The sequence below is a fragment of the Oryctolagus cuniculus genome, chromosome 13, assembly GCF_964237555.1.
Source record: "Oryctolagus cuniculus chromosome 13, mOryCun1.1, whole genome shotgun sequence".
Lineage (NCBI taxonomy): Eukaryota > Metazoa > Chordata > Mammalia > Lagomorpha > Leporidae > Oryctolagus > Oryctolagus cuniculus.
Genome location: NC_091444.1, coordinates 75,915,077 through 75,935,061, shown reverse-complemented (window position 1 = coordinate 75,935,061; position 19,985 = coordinate 75,915,077). Strand labels below are relative to the sequence as shown.

General features: G+C 51.2%; 1 protein-coding gene across 14 annotated transcripts in view; it reads right to left on the bottom strand.

The window, feature by feature from the left end:
• Positions 1 to 19,025, bottom strand: part of SFMBT2 (Scm like with four mbt domains 2) — a 261,092-nt gene extending 242,067 nt beyond the window's left edge. For 2 of the 14 annotated variants that reach the window (XM_008268055.4, XM_008268066.4), the window contains exon 1: positions 16,773 to 16,947. The gene's annotated coding sequence lies outside the window, so the exon portion shown is untranslated. Of the gene's footprint in view, positions 1 to 13,139; positions 13,277 to 13,646; positions 13,780 to 14,519; positions 14,955 to 16,063; positions 16,483 to 16,653; positions 16,948 to 17,210; positions 17,559 to 17,597; positions 17,859 to 18,892 lie in introns of those variants that run through there. The other 12 variants (XM_051821568.2, XM_070055772.1, XM_051821570.2 and 9 more) reach the window with 10 other exon arrangements.
• Between the last annotated feature and the right edge of the window lie 960 nt (positions 19,026 to 19,985).

Below are 19,985 nucleotides of genomic sequence, written 5' to 3'. Positions count from 1 at the left end.
ATCAGAGGATGGAAGACCTCTCTCTTTCTCTCTGCCTCTCCTTCTCTGTGTAACTCTGACTTTCAAATAAATAAATAAAACTTAAACAAACAAACAAAAAGCTGACTGGGAGTGAGCATTTAGACTAGCAGTAAAGATGCCGAGTCCTGGCTGTTATGCACATTTGGGGCATGAACCAGTGGATGCGAGTTCTCTCTAGTCTTTCTCTCTCTCTCTGTCCCTCTTTCTCTGCCTCTCAAATAAGTAACAGTAATAAGGCTGACTTATCTGAGAATATTAGTGGAGGTTACTGATTACAGGAATCACCATCCAGAACCTGCTGAGGCATCCAGTGAGGAAATCCCACTGTTCCTGACTGCAAGTGTTTGCTCCTAGCTTGGTCCATTTTCACAGAAAAGGATCCTCCCATACTCCAGAACAGAAGGGCTGAGAGTCTCCCACCTATGGCCACTGCTTTAGAAGTAGCCATCCCACACACTCAGTTTGTTTCTTCTCTGACATTAGGCAAATGCAGTCTACAAGAAAGATCTCCCTCTTAAATTCAAAGCAAGAAAGATGCATCCAGCTCCAACTGTGGATTTCCAGTTACACATTAGGAGTCGACAAATTCTATTTCCCTAAACCAGTTCTAACATATCCGTATTCCCTCTTGATTTTTGTCTCATCAGACACCAGCAATGTTTCACACACACTGTGCCAACTGGAATGGCCCAAACTCAGGTGAGAAAGTGAAACTTCACATGGAGGTCACAACGATGTTTGAACATCACTCCTGCCTCCCTTCAAATCCTGGCAGGGCCCCAGAGCCTGCCTACTCAGGAAGGATGCTCGACAGTTAACACCAAACCAGTGACACAGACCTTCCAGGTACATTTGCCTGAAGGAAGTTCATGAAACTCACACAATTTTTTGTAACTATCGAATAAATAACATAAACTTCAGGCTTGCTACCCTGCAATTGTTTGTTTTTTTCTTGTGATAATATTCTCTAGCTAGAAAACAAAATGCAAAGGTCCAAACTAAGAGTTTGTGAAACTCGACACGCACTTGCTGCCCTTGCCAATCTATCTTGTCTCCATCGCAGAGAGACAGCCTCGTTTCACACGAATTTCCAGATGAGCACAGGAAACCGGTTATAGCGAAGACCTTGCAAAATACTTCAATCACAATGAAAAGTCTCAAAGGATTCTGAAGGCTACACAAGCAAATTCTGAACAAGAAAACCTGATCTCTGAGAAAGCATGGCTTCTGTTCCCCCTAAGAAGCAACGTGTGAATAGCCTGGAACCGCCAAGAGTATCTGGAACAACCGACCTGTAAATGGCTATGAAGATGGAAAGCAGTGCTAAGTGCCAAGCGCTATTATCAACCCAAGCTTCATTCTATTTATATTCACCCTGTCACTCAGATCACTCAGCTAATAATGGCTAAGTACACGTCTTCCCCGCTCTCACTAGGCACCACTCAGACTTCGTAAGAGACAGGCCCTGGCTCCATCTATCATCCAGTGAGAGGAACTGATTGCGTGGGGCAAAGGGTTCATGGAATTTTGTCATGCACCATGTGCTCAGGGCTTGATTTACCTTGATGAGGACAGCACTTTGCTTGCCATTTTTCAACAGCTTTCATTGGTTTTCACTCCAAAGAGACAGACATCTAACAGAAATGGCTAATTTTTTTTTTACAATCCCATTCCTGCCTCCATATTAAGGAATAAGTTACGCTGAGGACACCATGCATTCAAGAAGTAAATGTCAGGGCTGTGTTGGCAGCAGTCAACCACTCCCATAAGAACACGGTCACTTCCTAACCTTGCATGCACACAGCACACAGGACACAGGAGTACAGTTGAGTGACAGCAGTAGTTCACAAATGGGTCTTCCAACTCAAGTGCAGAAGTGCAGACCAGCTATGCACAATCTTGAACATATGTCTCTTTCTTGGGATGAGGCTTGGCAATACCCAACAATATAACAGGTCTGCATATCCAGGTAGCAATAAATATAGTGGTTCTTGGACCAGAAATTTACATCCAAGTCACAAAGGTAAATGCCACCCTTCGGTAAGCATCTAAGACCAACCTTGGTATTGGGGCCACATAAGCATGTGAAAGAAGTTCTACAATCAGGGCCAGGCTGTGACGCAGTATGTTAATCCTCCGCCTGCGGAGCCAGCATCCCATATGGACGCCGGTTCAAGTCTCGGCTGCTCCTCTTCCAATCCAGCTCTCTGCTGTGGCCTGGAAAAACAGCAGAGAATGGCCCAAGTGCTTGGGGCCCCTGCACCCATGTGGGAGATTGGGAAGAAGCACCTGGTTCTTGGCTTCTGATCGGCACAGCTCCAGCTGTTGCAGCCATCTGGGGAGTGAACCAACAAAAGGAAGACCTTTCTCTCTGTCTCTCCCACTTACTGTCTGTAACTCTACCTCTCAAATAAATAAATAAAATCTTTTTTTTTTTGGACAGGCAGAGTTAGACAGTGAGAGAGAGACAGAGAGAAAGGTCTTCCTTCCGTTGGTTTACCCCCAAATGGCCGCTACAGCCAGTGTGCTACAGGTGGCACGCTGCGCCGATCCGAAGCCAGGAGCCAGGTGCTTCCTCCTGGTCTCCCATGTGGGTGCAGGGCCCAAGGACTTGGGCCATCCTCCACTGCACTCCTGGGCCACAGCAGAGAGCTGCACTGTAAGAGAAGCAACCAGGACACAATCCGGCGCCCCAACCGGGACTAGAACCCGGGGTGCCGGTGCTGCAGGTGGAGGAATAGCCAAGTGAGCCATAGCACTGGCCAATAAATAAAATCTTTAAAAAAAAAAAAAAAGAGTTTCTACAATCAACACAGATGTGGTCACATTTGGTGTTGGCATACTGAACGAACCTCAAGCATAGGACTTCCCTTACAAATGTTAACAGGAATAAATCTCAAAACTCACCCAAGTTTGTAATGAAGCTAAGCCAAAGCCATATCCCCCAATACATTTGTATCTGCGAGTCATTACACACATAAGCATATCATGTGTTGTTTATACAGTCGTGAGAACCAAAAATTAGGGACTTACAAAGACGCCTTCTCAAAAGCCAGACAGGCATAATAAAAAGTCTGCTAATCAGTGCCTAATATTCTGCGTGAATTTTATAAATTGATTACTTCACATGCCAGCCAGACGTGCAGAAACAATGCTTCAAAGATGCCACAAATTTCCAAATGCCTACAGATGCATCGCCTCATGGTCAACCAAAACACCAGCCATGACGATTAACACGCAGTGCAAAGCCCGAGAGACAGCAGCCAAAGAGCCCCCAGGCTGAGGAGCTCTGCAGTCCAGCAGGGAATGCGCAGAAGCAGAGGGCACCTCAAGTGTGTACTTGAAGCCTCCGGCAGACGGACAGATCCCCAAAGTTGGGCGCACCTCTCAGAAAGGAAATTATTTAAATGCCTGATAAAGTTTCCTCTTTTCTTGGAATCTAGCTGCAAATCATTATGCAAAGTGGAGAAGAGCACCCTAATTTGCTTTGGTCAGGAAACTTGACTATCTAAAGGACTTTTAGAGGAACACCAGAAAACCTGCGTTTATCCCTAATATCACTAATCACTTTTGGAGCACATTCTCCTGACCTTTGAACCACAACCACCAAATGCAAGGCTAGTCTCATGTCTCACTTCTTGCTCAAAAGCATCAGGTTGCCTTCCTTGTTAAAACAAAAACTACAGGAACCAGCCCTGTGCCTCAGTAGGCTAAGCTTCTGCCTGTGGCAGGGCATTCCATATAGGTGCTGGTTCATGTCCCAGCTGCTCCTCTTCTTCTGATCCAGCTCTCTGCTAATGGCCCAGGGAAGGCGATGGAAGATGGCTCAAATGGGCCTCTGCACCAATGTAGGAGACCCGGAAAAAGTTCCTGGCTCCTGGGGCCAGCACTGTGGCGCAGCAGGTTAAAGCTGCAGCCTTCAGCACTGGCATCCCATATGGGGGCCTGTTCAAGTCCTGGCTGTTCCACTTCCAACTCAGCTCTCTGCTACGGCCTGGGAAATCAGTCATCTGGGGGCGTGAACCAGAGGATGGAAGACCTTTCTCTTTCTCTCTCTCTCTCTCTTTGGTTCTACCTCTCTCTGTAACTCTTTCAAAGAAATAAAATAAATCTTAAAAAAAAAAAAAAAAAAAAGTTCCTGGCTCCTGGCTGCAGATGGGCCCAATCCAGGGGAGTGAACCAGTGGATGGAAGACCTCTCTGTGTCTCTCTCTCTCCCTCTGTCTGTGACTCTGCCTCTCAAATAAATAAATAAATAAATCTTAAAAACAACAACAACAAAAAACTAGGTGTATATGGGAAGAGGAAATGAATAAAACAGCATTGACTAGAATGGAATAGAAACTCAAAAAAGGGATGATTTACCTGGTCTGAGCTGGATCACAAAAGTCTTAAAAAACCAGGGGGCTCAGACTGTGCTTGCAGAAAACCAGAAAGTCTGAGGAACCCAGAGCAGTAGGGAGCCCAAGAAGGGAGGGGAGGTGAGGTCAGAGTCTGGATTGGGAAATGGTCAGGAGACACGCAACAGAGAAGAGGTGGCCAGTTGACAGGTGGCCCTAAATGCCCCACTGGCTACCTAAGACTTAATCTGATCAATTATACAAAGCCACTGCAGTTTATAAAGACAGCCAGACAAAAGGGGGAAAGGGTGTTGGGCATCTGACAGCAAGCTAGGAAGAACACAGCACAGTCAAGTTCATTTTAAAGACAATGAACCACCAGGAGGATCTAGCAGCAAGGCTCCCCAGGAACACTGCCTGAAGTCACCCTACACGGAACCACCTACAGAACATCAATGTGTGGGAGCCATTGACTGGTGTCTCCTTCCAGAGTTGGCTACTTTTCCATAATAGTGCTGTAGAGGGTAGATTACAGCAGAGACCACAGAAGAGAGAGTTGTTCCAGGGTCCTACCTCCTGTGAAAACAACGGCATCCACTGCTCACATACCCTGTGTTAAACTCAGGGGAGCTCAGGTGGCAGGGATTGAACACACAGCAGGGCCTGAAGCCTTAAAGGCCCTTGAAAGCTGTCAGCTTCAATAGGCAACCACCACCAGCTGTATCCTGCTCAGCTCCTTTCTTTTTAATTAGCATGGGGACATGACAGCTCAGAAGAGCTGGCCTGGCTTGTAGATGCTCCTCATTCTCCTCCTCCCCCTCCTCTCCTCCTCTCTCCCCCTCCCTTCTTCAGTGACAAGAGCCCTCTCCTTAGAAATTCCCGAAGAAAAACACAGGTTCCTGAGCAGTTCGTCCACCACACAGAATAAATATCCGAAAAATCCCCACCCCTCCCAAAATAAAACCTCAGAGCCAAGTCTCTTGAAGACAAACCTTCGCCTCTATTTACACTTGGAAGCTTAAGCCCTGTCTTCATCCGGCCGAATGCAAAATGCGGCTTGTGCTGTGAGGGAGATGAGTGAAGACACGTGAAGCTCACAGCCAGTGCTGAGCTGACCGTGGAAGTCCAAGCAAATTAATCCAAGCAAAATAAGCCCAAGATCAAACCCACAAGGAGCAGCTAGTGCTGGAGGAGTGGTTTTGCACCTCCTGTTGATTTGTTTACAAATAAAAGAATCTGTGCTCCAAGAGAATAACTGGGATTAAAATCACTCTGAGCATATGAAGTTTAAGTTAGAGATTTAATACTAACAATATGAATTAATGAAATAGGCTGCTTGGAAAAGTAAATGTTTGCCTTCTGAAGTACAGACTCATGAATATTCATGAGCTGTCCCCCAACCCCACCCCTACTGGACAGCCGCAAGGTAAGCATCATAGAATCAACCCTCAACTTGCTCCTGGCTATCTCCTTCCTAAGAACTCCTCTGCCCTTAGGAAGGCAAACTCCTTTCCTTCCCACAGAAACAAATGCAAACAATGGCCCTAACACAGCTGGGAGTTCCGCTTCTGGCTCTGTTTGCCCTTTGTTCTGTGGCTTTCTCCATAGTGCTCCATTTACAGGGATGTTCCTCCAAGCTCTCTGCATAGCGGGCTGTCTCTGTCAGACCAGTAGTGACTGGAAGGCTGTTTAGAACAGTCTCCTACAATTGTCTGTCTTTTTGTAATTGAAGAATTCTAACCTAAGCCATGCACCAGTTGGTACCATTTATATGTAGTGACAGATCCTCTCTGCTGTTGTTGCATACCAGTAAGGATTTTCACCTAGCACACAGGCAGAATGGCTACTTTTGAGAATATAATATATTTAAAAAAAAATAACTCTAGGAGGGAAACATCCTATCCAATCTGGAGATGAGAAAAAAGAAAAATGACTACAAACACAAATGCTTCTTCTGCAATTGTTAAGTGTGCACCTTGTAAAAAAGAGATTTTTCTCTAATAAAACAAGGCTGTAAGAGTAAATACATCGGAGCCAGCACTGTAGTGCAGCAGGTTAAAGCCCCGGTTACAGCGCCAGCATCCCAAATGGATGCTGGTTCAAGTCCTGGCTGCTCCGTTTCCAATCCAGCTCTTTGCTATGGCCCTGTACCCGCATGGGAGACCCAGAAAAGCTCCTGGCTCCTGGCTTCGGATCAGCTCAGCTCTGGCCATTTCGATCATTTGGGGAGTGAACCAGCAGATGGAAGACCTTTCCCTCTCTGGCTCTACCTCTCTCTTTGTAACTCTGTCTTTCAAATAACTAAATCTTAAAAAAAAAAAAAAAAAAAAAAAAAGAGAGAGAGAGAGAGAGAGAGTAAATACATCTCTTACTTGTTAAACCAAATTTCAAAATATATTCATGCCAAGCAAAAATTCTATTTGGCTATCCATCACAGGAATAAAAGGAAAATAGGGGAAATCTAATATTAACCTGACTTAGGAGCCAGCATTGTAGCAAGCCCTGCTAAGCTACCACCTGCAATGCCAGAATCTCATATGGGTGTCACTTGGAGTCCTGACTGCTCCACTTCTGATCTAGCTCCCTGCTAATGTGCCTGAGAAAGCAGCAGAAAATGGCCCAAGTACTTAGGCCTCTGCACAGGCATAGGAAACCTGGATGAAGCTCCTGGCTCCTGGCTTCTTCCTGGCCCAGCCCCAGCCATTGAGGCCATTTGGAGAGTAAACCAGAAGATGAAAGATTCTCTCTCTCTCTCTCTCTCTCTAACTCTGCCTTTCAAATAAGTAAAATATATCAAAAGAAAAAAAGATCACACCAACTTAGCCAGTCACACAGAAAACTATTTGACCCAAAAAACAGAGTTTCTGAATTTCCAAAACTTGCTTCAGACAATAGTTTATTGATCTCATATTTAATTGTGCTTTCTCCTTTTTTTTTTAAAGATTTATTTATTTATTTATTTGAAAGGCAGAGGTAGAGAGGCAGAGGTAGAGAGAGAGAGAGATTGACAGAGATCTCCCAGCTGCTGATTCACTCCCAAGTGCCCACAACCGGCAGGGCTGGATCAGGCCCAAGCCAGGAGCCTGGAACTTTATCCAGGTCACCCACATATTGGTGGCCTGCTTCCAATTATCAGAAGGCAATTTAATTTCTATGAAGATTCAGCCACTTCAACTTGGCAATGTTTGACTTTTTCTCTGGTTTTAGTAAGTGAAATACAGAGCAAAGGCCCTTTAAATCACAAGCTTCATAGTGAGGTCAATGGTACCACAGGAGTTAACAATCAGCTGATGAGACCTCAGGACAGACCTAAGACTGACTTTACACAGGGCTCCCTGGAAGAGTGGCTTATTTTTTGTCTCAATTTTCTACATAGGAAGAAAGTAATCCAGCAGAAGACCAAAATTGAAGCTGAACCTCAAATACCATCATCAGGTGCCAAGGCTGCAAGAAAGGAAAATTCTAGTAGCTTTCTTCTAGTACTTTCTTTTTTTTTTTTTTAAGATTTATTTTATTTATTTGAAAGACAGAGTTACAGAGAGAGATAGAGAGAGAGGTCTTCTATCTGCTGGATTACTCCCCAGATGGCCACAACGGCCAGAGCTGCACCGATCTGAAGCCAGGAGCCAGGAGCTTCTTTCTGGTCTTCCAGGCAGGTGCAGGATCCCAAGGACTTGGGCCATCTTCCACTAGTTTCCCAGGTGCACTAGCAGGGAGCTGGATTGGAAACAGAGCAGCCGGACTCCAACCAGCAGCCATATGGGATGCTGGCATGCAGACCCAGGCTTTAATCACCCGCTGCACCTCAGCACCGGCTCCTTGAGGATTTTTTTTTTTTCTTGTTTAAAGACAGAGTTACAGAGAAAGGTAGAGAGAGAGAGAGAGGTCTTCCATCCGCTGGTTTACTCCCCAGATGGTCACAACGGCCGGAGCTGTGCCGATCCAAAGCCAGGAGCTTCTTCTGGGTCTCCCACATGGGCAGGGGCCCAAGGACTTGGTCCATCTCCCATTGCTTTCCCAGGCCATAGCAGAGAGCTGGATTGGAAGTGGAGCAGCCAGAACTAGAACCAGCGCCCATATGGGATGCCAATGCTTCAGGACAGGGCTTTAACCCACTACACCACAGTGCCAGCTCCTGGAGGACTTTTAAAACTTGTTCTCACATTCATTAGTGCAGGAGAAAACTGCTTTATATTAAAGCCAATTATTTTTCTTATCAAGGCAAAATTCCAGAAATTCAACACTTTCCAGATCTGTACTGGTCAATACTTGTGACCATAAACAACATTCTATGCTGATCCAGGGCCACTGAATATATTCACATCATTTAAAAGGAAGGATTTAAGATTCCTCTAAAAGATCTGCTCCCCCACAACTGTCTGAATTAAGTACAAAAAGAAAATGCCCTAGATTGACTCCATTTCAAAATTTAATACTAAAAATGAACCGGCCAGCGCCCTGGCTCACTAGGCTAATCCTTCACCTGCAGTGCTGGCACCCCGGGTTCTAGTCCCGGTTGGGGCACCAGATTCTGTCCCGGTTGCTCCTCTTCCAGTCCAGCTCTCTGCTGTGGCCCGGGAGGGCAGTGGAGGATGGCCCAAGTACTTGGGCCCTGCACCCACATGGGAGACCGGGAAGAAGCATCTGGCTCCCGGCTCCTGGCTTCAGATCAGCACAGCACCGGCCTTAGTGGCCATTTGGTGGTGAACCAACAGAAGGAAGACCTTTCTCTCTGTCTCTCTCACTGTCTAACTCTGCCTGTCAAAAAAAAAAAAAAAATATTTGTGGGAACAGCACTGTGGTGTAGTGGATAAAGCTGCCACCTGCAGTGCTGGCATCCCATATGGGTGCTGGTTCAAGTCCTGGCTGCTCCACTTCCGATCCAGCTCTCTGCTATGACGTGGGAAAGCAGTGGAAGATGGCCCAAGTGCTTGGGCCACTGTACCCATGTGGGAGACCCAAGAAGAAGCACCTGGCTCCAAGCTTCTGGCTTCAGATCAGTGCAGCTCCGGCCACTGCGGCCATCTGGGGTGTGAACCAGTGGATGGAAGACTACTCTGTCTCTCTCTGCCTCTGCCTCTGCCTCTCTTTAACTCTGCCTTTCAAATAAATAAATAAATCTTAAAAAAAAAAAAAAAGCCTATTTGTATGACCCTGGCCTCTCCAAAAACTCAATTTCTTTATTAAGAAGATAAAGATAACAGCACCAACCTAAAGAGATTAAATCAACAAACACATTTAAAGCACTTGGTAGTGTCTTACAGACAGTAAAACAATCAATGCATGGTAGCCACCACATCAAGACAAAGTAAGACCAGGATTCAAATTCCAGCTCTGCTGCATGCAGACTGTGAACTATGGGCCTTCGGCTCCTCCTCTATAGAATGGAGGTGATAAAATTATCATAAAATAGTGAAATACAAACACAAAGGAATGAGAAAGTATCTGGCAAACACTAACGTGTAAACAAGCAGTTTCTATGTTGACTGAAAACATACTTGGAATAATTTCAAATCAGAACAATCCACAATCGTTTCATTCATCTCTAGACCCACCTCGTGCTCATTTAAGCTATATTTAAAGAGACATTTTACAGTAATGTGCATCTGGCCTTTCAAACTTTAGTGTTATACCTAAATGAATCCCATTCACATCACAGTTTCGACTGAAATGTGCCCTCCCCCCAGAATGCCAAAGTTAACAGAAATCAGAAAAGACACACTTTCATGAATCTTGTAAGACAGCGTTTTCTCAGCTAATGAAACCACAGGGGAAAATTCCCAGGCTCAAAAGTCTTTCCCCCCGCCCCCTATTTTCCTTGGTCCACGTGACTTCTCTGAACACAACTGCTGACATTATTTGCCCTGCTTTGCCCAAATGCATCAAGTATTTTAACAACCAGTCCTGTATCTACCAAAATGTGTCAATTTTGTTTTTCAGAAAATCAGAAAGGAATGAAGCAGAAACAATGGGTTCTTTCTTGAATCAGTGTCAAAGGCATCTATCCTATCACTTGAATGAAGCCAACTGAATGAAGCTATCATCTCACTGGCAACACAAGGGCCCTACCCAGCAGTGAGGTGAAGAGTGATCCCCTGTTAGAACCCGCTCCAGCAGACCCGATGGGAAGCATTATGGGAGTATCTCTCCATCGGAGCGCTGCTGACCTGTGAAACCAGTCCTAGAGAACTGGGCTTGGGAACCTCATAGGAATCACAGAAGATTCCTCATTGCACCAGAGGGTTGAGCACAGTATCTTCCTTATTCACAACACACAGTCCTGCCCGTTAAACACCTTGTTTACAATGACTTAAACACAGCCAACGCTTGTTTCAGCTAACAAGACCATTTTTCTTAGAAATAGCCACAAGAACATTCACTCTTAAAAGACAAGTAGGGCTGTGCAGTGGCCAAATCTAAGACTGGGAGCGGAAGACCTGAGCTTCCAAGTGGACTCTCACGGATTACCAGAAGGTTGCAGTCACCCAACTCCACTGTAAACCTGAGTCAGAGAGATCCCAACACCTCCCCTGTTTGGGATGGGAGGATAGAGTGCAATTTAGAATGAACCTTTCTAGACTTAAGGAATTACTACAGCAACATCAAGTGAGGTATTTCTTTTTTTTTTTTTTTTTTTTTTTTTTTTGACAGGCAGAGTGGACAGTGAGAGAGAGAGGCAGAGAGAAAGGTCTTCTTTTGCCGTTGGTTCACCCTCCAATGGCCGCTGCGGCCGGCGCGCTGCAGCCGGCGCACCGCGCTGATCTGAAGGCAGGAGCCAGGTGCCTCTCCTGGTCTCCCATGGGGTGCAGGGCCCAAGCACTTGGGCCATCCTCCACTGCACTCCCTGGCCACAGCAGAGAGCTGGCCTGAAGAGGGGCAACCGGGACAGAATCCGGCGCCCCGACCGGTGTGCTGGCGCCACAAGGTGGAGGATTAGCCTAGTGAGCCGCGGCGCTGGCGGAGGTATTTCTTCTAATTAGAGACTTGCTGAGCTAGCCCAGGGCACGCCATGACTGGGGTTACCTATGAAGGATACATTCCTATGTGCCTCCATTTTCTCAATCCTATACCTCTTCCAAGTGCAAATGAACCCATGAATCTACGTGCAGCTTACAATCCAATAACAGCCCTTCTACACAGGCAACTACAGCCCACCAGCTACTGTCACACAACTGTCACCAGTGGCCCAAAAGGTGACTCACTTGGGCATATATGCATTGATGTCCCGAATCATATTATCCACAGCCCCCCATAGAAACACGGAGATGGTTAAAGGAGATTCCAGTCCAACACCCTTACTTTGTAGATCAGGAAGAGTACAGTACTCGCCCCAGATCCCACGACTAACACATCTTTGAAACCAGAACTCTGGCCTTCTGATGCTTCACCCTCTCTCTGTCAGGAGTATTCCTTACAGAGAGTCTGGATCCACCAAACCGAATGCACAGATTGCCTTTCGGTTTGCCGAGCCATATATAGCATCCCTAATTTTTTTTTTTAATTTCTACAATAAGAATAATAAGTTACTGCCGAGGCAATATAAGAACAGTTAGAAGAACCACAAAAACATGTCTTAAATTACAGAAGCCAGTATGGGTTTGATACAAACTTCTTCATGTGGTAATATTTCACAGCAGGGTACAAAAATAGTCACTACACTGTTAAGGTGAAGGCCTGAATAGTGAAATTCAAAGAGGAAAAGGCACCCAAACTTCATGTACTGCAACAGAAGGTCATTCAGAGCTCACCACCAACCTGGTTTTTTTTGTTTGTTTGTTTGTTTTTTGCTCAAGCTATTTGGGGAAAAGAGGAGCAGGGGGAAAAACTTTTATATCCTGACAAAAACTTTCAGGCCTCACATAGGCCGTGGAGAGCTTGGGTTTGCACTGTATGGAGTTCTTGGGCCTCACAAGCATCTTGGATCAGCTTGAATCTCACAGCCTTGCTGACGTCTCTCAGGGGACCCAGGCAGGCAGGGGGCATCTCTCTGGGGACCCAGGCAGGCAGAGAATGATGCAGCCTCAGCTGCAGCCAGCCACCAAGGGGAGCAAGATAGATGTTTAATAAGTCCCAGGAAAGCCTCCTAACAACAGAGCAGCATAGACTGGGGAGCCTATTCTGGCCTTTTGAAGTCAAAAATCATGAAACTATTTCTGGGACCTACCTAACACGGTTAGGAAAAAAAAAAAAAAAATAGTCCATGATTTCCAGAAGCGCACACCGCGAGAGAAAACCCCTCGGGATCAGTGCCTGCAAGCATGAGGGAAAGGCAGGTTCCAGCCAGACTGCCTGCTAGGGGTCCAGGGTGCCTGTATGCTAACGGATATGCTAAGGGCCAGGACGGCCGGCACCTCTGAAGCAAGGCCCTCATCGCTGTCTTCCCTGGGATGGGGGGCTGCTGAGGCCCCCTGTGTCTGGGGCACTGTGAGCAGGAAGGCTTCCGCGGCAGCCCAAAGGGCTTCAAAGTGTGCAAGGCTTTTCTCCCGCCCTCTTGCCGGCAGCGAGCCTGATCCCAGCCACAAGCTCAAATCGGGATCCGGGGCTGTTTATAGCAGGGGAAAAGCGGGGTATGTACAAATGTAATGTTCCCTAGGAGGGAAAACAGCAAATCACGCAGAACCAAAGGACCGTCCATCCATCGGACTGCTCCGTGTGACCACCAAGGCCTCAACCCTCCCCCACCTCGTTTACCCTCGTCTCCCCTCCCCCAACCTCCTCCTGAGGAAAAAAGAGGCGGAACTCCAGCCTGCTTTCGTGGTTTTTTTTTTCCCCCTCAAACCTGTTAGAACCCGGATCCATTCGCTTAGGGTAGACACGACAATCGGTCCCTCAGGGCCCTGGGCTACAGTGCCAGGGTGGAAGGGTGAGGGAGAGCGGTGGGCAGCGACGATGGACCCGGATCCCAGCGGCCTCGGCTCTGCTGGAAACTGGTTTCCCACCACTGTGCTCCGAAGGAGTCGCGGCTGCGCGGCCGCGGCGCGCGAGGTTCGGGAGCCCCAGACCGCCGGCGCAGCGCGGCCAAGGTCCAGGGAAGGCACAGCAGAGCGATGCCGGAGTGTGCGCTTCAAGTCGGATCACAGCGCGACACGGGAACCAGCAGCGGCCGTCCGGCCCTTCCCAGAATCCCACCCAACTCGAGGAACCCAGAGAGCCCAAAAATTCCGAAAGCGAAACTGCGATCCGGTCTCCAGAAGTTTGGAAACGGTCGCACGCAGGCTTCCCGGCGTCGTCTCGGGACCCCCCCCCCCGCCCCGCCAACACCGCCAACGCCATCAAGGACACGCACCAGTGGCAGTGGCCATGGCTCTCTCTGCACGGCCGCCACCCGTGTCCCCGGGGAGCCTCCCTCTGTACGCGTAAAAGTCCCCAGCCCGCGCCGCTGGGGCGCCGCCCCGAGCTCCCTCCGTGGCGGGGCAGTGGTCGGCGGGACGCTGGCGCGGTCTCTGTTCCCGCCCTCCTCGGCTCGTCCCCACCAAAGAAGACCAACTTGGCCCTGCGCGAATCCTGTGGAATGTTCTTTGTACTCGGCTGTGGATTCGCTCCCACCGCCACAGCCTGGTGCAGAACCGCGCGGGTTTTCGGGGCGTTGGAGTGAACTGCGCGCTAGTCCAGCGGCGGCGTCAGGAGGCCGAGGGGGGAGGGGTTCGCGGTTGAAAACGGCAGTTTTAACCGCACAGAGCCATTTTAGGCTGGTCACCACCTCGGCGGCGTCCACACGGGCCGAGGGGGCCCACCGAGTCCCAGAAACAAGCGGCGCTCAGCCCCGCCGCCGAGGGGAAAACCTGCCTCAGGGTCTCCAATCCCAGTGCCGCCAGCCCCCAGCGCCCACCTACTGGACACCGCTAAGGGGCGGGTCCCTCGGACAGCGCAGCGTCCATCCAAGTGACCCTATCGACCCCTGTCTCCCTCACCCCCCAATACACACACACACTCGCGCCTTCAAACGCCCGGAGACCACGTTGCTGCGGTAACCGCAGTCCTGGCCAACACTACCTACCTAACCCCACCATTTCTGCAAGCGACCCCAGGCAACTGGCCGAGAGGTGCCCGGAGAAGACCCCCCCACCCCGGGACCTGCTCTCGCCGGGCTCCGGGCACCGCGCACCACCGCCATGTGGCCCTCGCCACCACCACCAGCACTCCCCCACACACTCCTCACCGCCGTCCCTCAGGCTGGTACTGCCGCGCGATCTCGGCTGTGGCTGCGCCCTGGCCACGGGCGACCCCTGTCGGGGACCCCTGTTCCCAGCTAAACTAGGTTCCCGAATTCCGGGTGGCTCTCAGCTTGGGTTTGCATGCTTTCCTTACACTCCCTTGACTGGCTGCGGTTCCCCCACTCCCAATTCCACTCCCAGACCCTCTCAGGCCCCGATGGTGGTCTTCCATGGGCACCTCACCGCCCACTCAGGACCCCAGGCCGCAGCCTAGCCCGCGGGCGCGCCGCAGCACAGGGACGCACCTCTCCGGGGCAGCCCAACCTGAACAAGGGCCAATGCTTTTGCCCATCTCCCCACACAAACCTAGAGCGCGAAGCCCCAAAGTAAAAGGGTTAACTCCTCCACCTCCACGCTACAGGCTATTTGGCTAAGGTTCGCTCCGCGCCCCTCCCCTCCACCCTTCTCCCCTTCCCACTTGGGGTGCTCCCCACGCCTTAGCCGCGGCCCCCCAATCTCGCACCTCGGGGGCGGACGGAGGGAAGCAGGAACCCAGCACGAAGCGTTGCGCGCCCCCTGCACCGACAACATCCCTCCAGCGTCTACACCCGGATTGCACCCAAGACCTTGGGACAGTTAGTTCCCTTAATAAGCACTTCCTCGCAGCTTTATCCATAAGCACAGGATCCAGCGCAGAGAGGGAGAGAGCGAATTCGGTCTCCTCGAAAACCGAAATAAATCATGCCCTCTGTCTCCGGTGTGCTGCACCACGTGTCAGCAGTTTGTCACGTCAAATTTCGACAGGGTCTGGGGTAGATGAAGCGCGCACACATTCGGGGTGGCTCTCTAGGGCTCCCACCCACACAACAAGCACCCAGAGCGTGTGCCCCTGGGCTGGGGCGTCCGAGTCACTCCTAGCCCGCGATACCCCTCCACGCCTTTTCCCCCCTGGAGCAATGGACTTGACACTCTAACCGCGGAAAAAACTAGGGCAACTCATTTCCTCCCTTTCTTCCCACTTAATTCGCTGCAGCGGCGCCTGGGGTAACCAAAGAGAGTTGACGCGAAGGGGTGGCAACTCCGGTTAGGTTTTTTCCCACCTCAAAACCTTTATTTTCAGTTTGTCAAAAGCCACCTTAGCCCGCCATATTGAAACTGGCACGGTTTTCTAAAGATTCCCCTTCCCCGCGGCGGCAGCGCTTTGAGGAAAGCCCAAGTACGCACCCGGCTCTAGACGCGCTTTCGGCCACCGCGAATCCGCCACTTCCCCCACCCGAGGGTCCTCCCTCCCCGGCGAATCCCCTCCCGCCGCCCCGGGGCAAAAAATCAATAGCTCCATCGAGCAGTCTACCTCCAGTTGCTTTTTGGCGCATTTCAGCAAGACACACATACACATCAAACAATAAAAATAATAAAACTCCAGGGCCAGATCAGGTGCGGGAGCTTTTGAAAGGAGGTCGCAAGAGAGCCGACAAACAGGAAAGCCCCAAGCGACAGGATATTTACTTTCAAGGAGGGGGAAAAAAATGAACAAAAAGAGCACCCGTACCGAAGCACGCTCCGAAACTCCTACTGACAATTTCATCTCCACCGCAAAGGCAAATGTTTCCAAGGGGGCGATTCCAAACGTCCGCGCGGTCTCTGACCCCCCTAACTGACCTCCAAGCCCCTCTCTCCCCTCAGATCGTCAAAGCCCCCATCCCCCAACACATCCCCGGCTCCACACCCACAGCCAAAGAGGGGAGACCCCGGTGTGGGCGCGCCGCGGGAGCGAGGGGTGGGGAACAGGGGAGGCTGCGCCGCTAAAATGAGTGCACAAACGAGGAAGGTGGGCGGCGGGAGCGGTCAGGCGGCACCCGGAGGAGGAGGACACTTCGGAACTCCGGACGGACAACCGCACAGTCTAGCCGAGGGACGCGGGGGAAGGGGACGAGGGAAGCAAAAAAAAAAAAAAAAAATGACAACCCGGGGCTCAGAGAGGAGTTTGGGGCTTCGCTCAAGTGCTGTCGCTTTCTCCTCCAGCCTTTCTCTCTGCCTCCTTCCCACCGTGTCCCGAGCTCCCCACCCCCATCCCCACCCGCACCCCCCACCCCAATTGGGCTTGGGCTTCCCCCCCAACCCCGACACACACACACACACCTTTTCCTTTTTTTCTAAGCTGCTAAAAGGACGCCGACCGGCGCACTCAACCTGCGGGCCGGAGCTCCGCTCCGGGGCTAGGCTGGGCTCCGGGGACTGCAGCCCACGCGGCGTCCTACCTGGGGAAGTCTGTCCTGCCCTGGGCGTGGACCCTGGCCCCGAGTGTCGCCAGTGAGGGCGCCGGCCTCGCTCGCTCGCTCGCTCGCTCGCTCAGCTCCCAGCCCGCCGCCTCCCTCGCGCACCCGCTCCGGTCCTCCGGCTCCCACTACAGCCTCCTTCCAATATGGCATCCTCTCTCTGCGCATGCCCGGTGCTCTTTTTTTTTTTTAAGATTTTTTTTTTTTTTTTTTTTTTGGGTCTGTGTGAGTGTGCAAGCGAACTCCTTCAACGACCTTTTCCAGCGCTTGCAAAACTTAAACCAATCACACTGCGGGAAGGTGGTCGACCACCCCGCTCTGTCCCCTGCTGCGACGCCCCCCAGCCCCTGGGTACGCCGACGAGCCCTGCAGTCCACGCCACGCGGCCCCCTCGGGCCCCGCTTCCCCTCCCTTCCTTACACGATCTGCAGAAAGTTCACATCGCAGGCGCTTCCGCACACCTATCTGCAGGGACGACAGAGCACGCTCTGCGTTTCCCTGGCCTCCGTTTTCTCTGTCTGCGATCCCTCTGTCGGCCAAGTGCCCAAAGTTGCGCTTTATCCGCCCGCGAGCTTTCGGAGCGAAGAGAAATCCCTTCCCAAAGGCGACGTCGGCCGCGCCCGCTCCGCCCAGCCCGCGCTTAAATTGCGCCTTTCTAGGAAGATTCCAACCGTACCTGGCTCCCTAGGGAGGGCCCAAAGGGCCAGGGAGAGGTTTTCCTGGGGAAGTCGCCCAGAGCTGGGGGGAGAGTGGGCCGCGGGGGTGGGCAGGAAATAAGGTCGGAGCTGCTGTAGCGAAGATACCTACGGAGATCCGCGGGCCCCGGCGAGGCGCGGGTAGCCGCCCGCCGCGGCGTCTCGAGGGCCACCTGGCTGGGACCGGTTCTGATTGGAAAAGAACGCTCCCCGGAGCCCTAGAGAAACGTGGCCTTCGGCTAAGAGGCGTGCACCGCGCACCGCAGGCAGCGCAGAACTGGCCGTCTGCAGGGCCCCGCGGGCACTTTGTCCCCCAAGAGGAACGAAGGCTCGGACCCCGCCAGGCTGAAACGCAAACGAAAAACTGGCGACGCCCACGGTAGGCAGGATTCGGAGCTGCAGAAGACGACTTCGCCCTTACTGGGGGAGAAACTCGGAAGATGCTGACAAGGGGGCTGGATTACGCGTTTGTGCCCAAAAAAGAAACAAAACAGAGAACAGACACCTTTCCCCCTTGTTTTCGCTTTGGTGCCACAGGGTCAAATTCCACAGGCTCCCAATTCTCGTGAACTGGCTTCCCCGGGTTAGCAGCTCCACCCGCCCTGCACCACCCCCACCCCAGCGCCGTAGGGACCCCGCGTCTAGAGTTTGCCAGTCCGCAAGGTTGGGGACTGGCGACGGAGTGTGAGTGCCAGGGGCAGGGGCTGGCCGCGCGGGACCGGCGGGATCCTGCCCGGCCGGCCGGGTCCCCTCCCCGCGACGGCACGCCCCGAGCGGCTCTACACCAAGCACTGAGGGACCACGTGTCGGGAAACCACTCGCCGAGCAGCAATCCAAAGGAGGGTCCCTCCGCCAGGAGATCTAGGGCGAGCGTTGGCAGCCACCAAACGCTGCGCAGGGTCGATCCGCGGAAATCCTGTGTCCTTGCGTCTTGGAGAGCGGTTCGCCAGAGTCTAAAGCGCCGTCCCCCAGCTTGGCACGCCTGTTTCATGCCGGCGTCTCCTGAGGCCCAGAAGGGCCGAGAGATTCGGTCGCGGCCCCTCCGTCTTGTCCCACAGTTTATAAACTCCTGCCCGAGTCTGCGACCCCCTCCAGCACCCCAGGCTCCAACCCTTGGGGACAGCAAGTCGGAGCTCTGAGCTTTCTCCTGAAGATCTCCGAAAGCCGACACTCCCCAAACCACCGTACCCCATCCCCAAACTTTAACCCTCCCACCTGTACCCCTGAGCACCCTTTCTCGGCCCTGAGGCAGCTCCACGTGGAGCCTGATGCGTGGATGAATTTTGGCTCTGGACACTTCCCTAGCCTCGAGCCCCAGGTCCCAAACACGGAAGTCACCTCTTATGCCCCCCTCAATATACAGAGGAGGCCCGTGGGGAGGGAGTACGGGGGACCCAACCCACGCACCACACTCCTCCAGGTAGGGGTCACCTCCTTGCGCACTGCCGGAGCGCACTGCGCACCGCGTCAGGAATAGCCAGGAGCTCGGATCCCCTCTTCCGACTCTCCAGAGCGCCCACCTGGTGTCTAAGGCCCGAAGAGCGCCCTGGCTACTCCCCTTCGCACTCGCGTCCCCGAGTGCACCGCCTGGCTGGGCGCCGCGTAGCGAACAACCCCCAGCAGAACCTCCGGGCGGCTCCTGTTTGCAGGAGAACGCGTTGTCCTTGTCCAGGAGCCGTGGCGACGTGAACTGCAGCCTGCCATTGCGCTTGTCTCCAGGCTTGTTTACCAGTTTTAGGTCATTATTATGCACAGAACGTTATTTCATCAAAAATAAAAATAAATGCAAATAGAACACCGGATCACAAACGTGAATGGTGTGCGTGCACTATCTTTCTTACCTGAAGCCAAGTAGTTGAGTCTCTTAAGACTCCAGTATAACTTTGCCCATGGATCTAGAAAGTACCGTGGGGGAGCTGGACTTTCTTTTGTACATACCGTGATTAAGAAATAAAATCATGAAACCATAATTCACACATGATTCATTGTTCTGGAAAAACAACGTTTTCTGTTGTAAACTTCTTCTAAGTTCGATTCCCTTCCACTTTGATGTTGCTTTTTGCACGTGACTTTTGGAAAGTTCCCTGGCTTGCTTTTTTTTTACACTCTCCCTCCATTCTCCTTTAGCCAAGGACACGAATGAGGCGAATGAAAATTAGTTAGGAGATTCCCTGAGGCAATTAAAGTTGGCCCCTTCATCCCATTCCAATACCTTCCAACTTTCGCTTTTATTTTAGAACGAGACACTTCAGGGATATGGGTATCCAGATGTGGGATCCGCCCTAAATCAATTAAAGCAGCAGGAGTGGAAGAAAAATCCCCATAGTTAGCCAAGCATAAAGCACTGGTAAAAAAAAATTTTTTTTTGAAGGCTTTTTCAAGGCAAGCGTCCCACACTCCCTCTCAGCAAGTTAGCCATAGGAACCCCACGATCCACACAAAATTTCTATGTTGTTAACATTTACTGAAAATGTTGGCAAAAAAATAACCCTTTGATCAA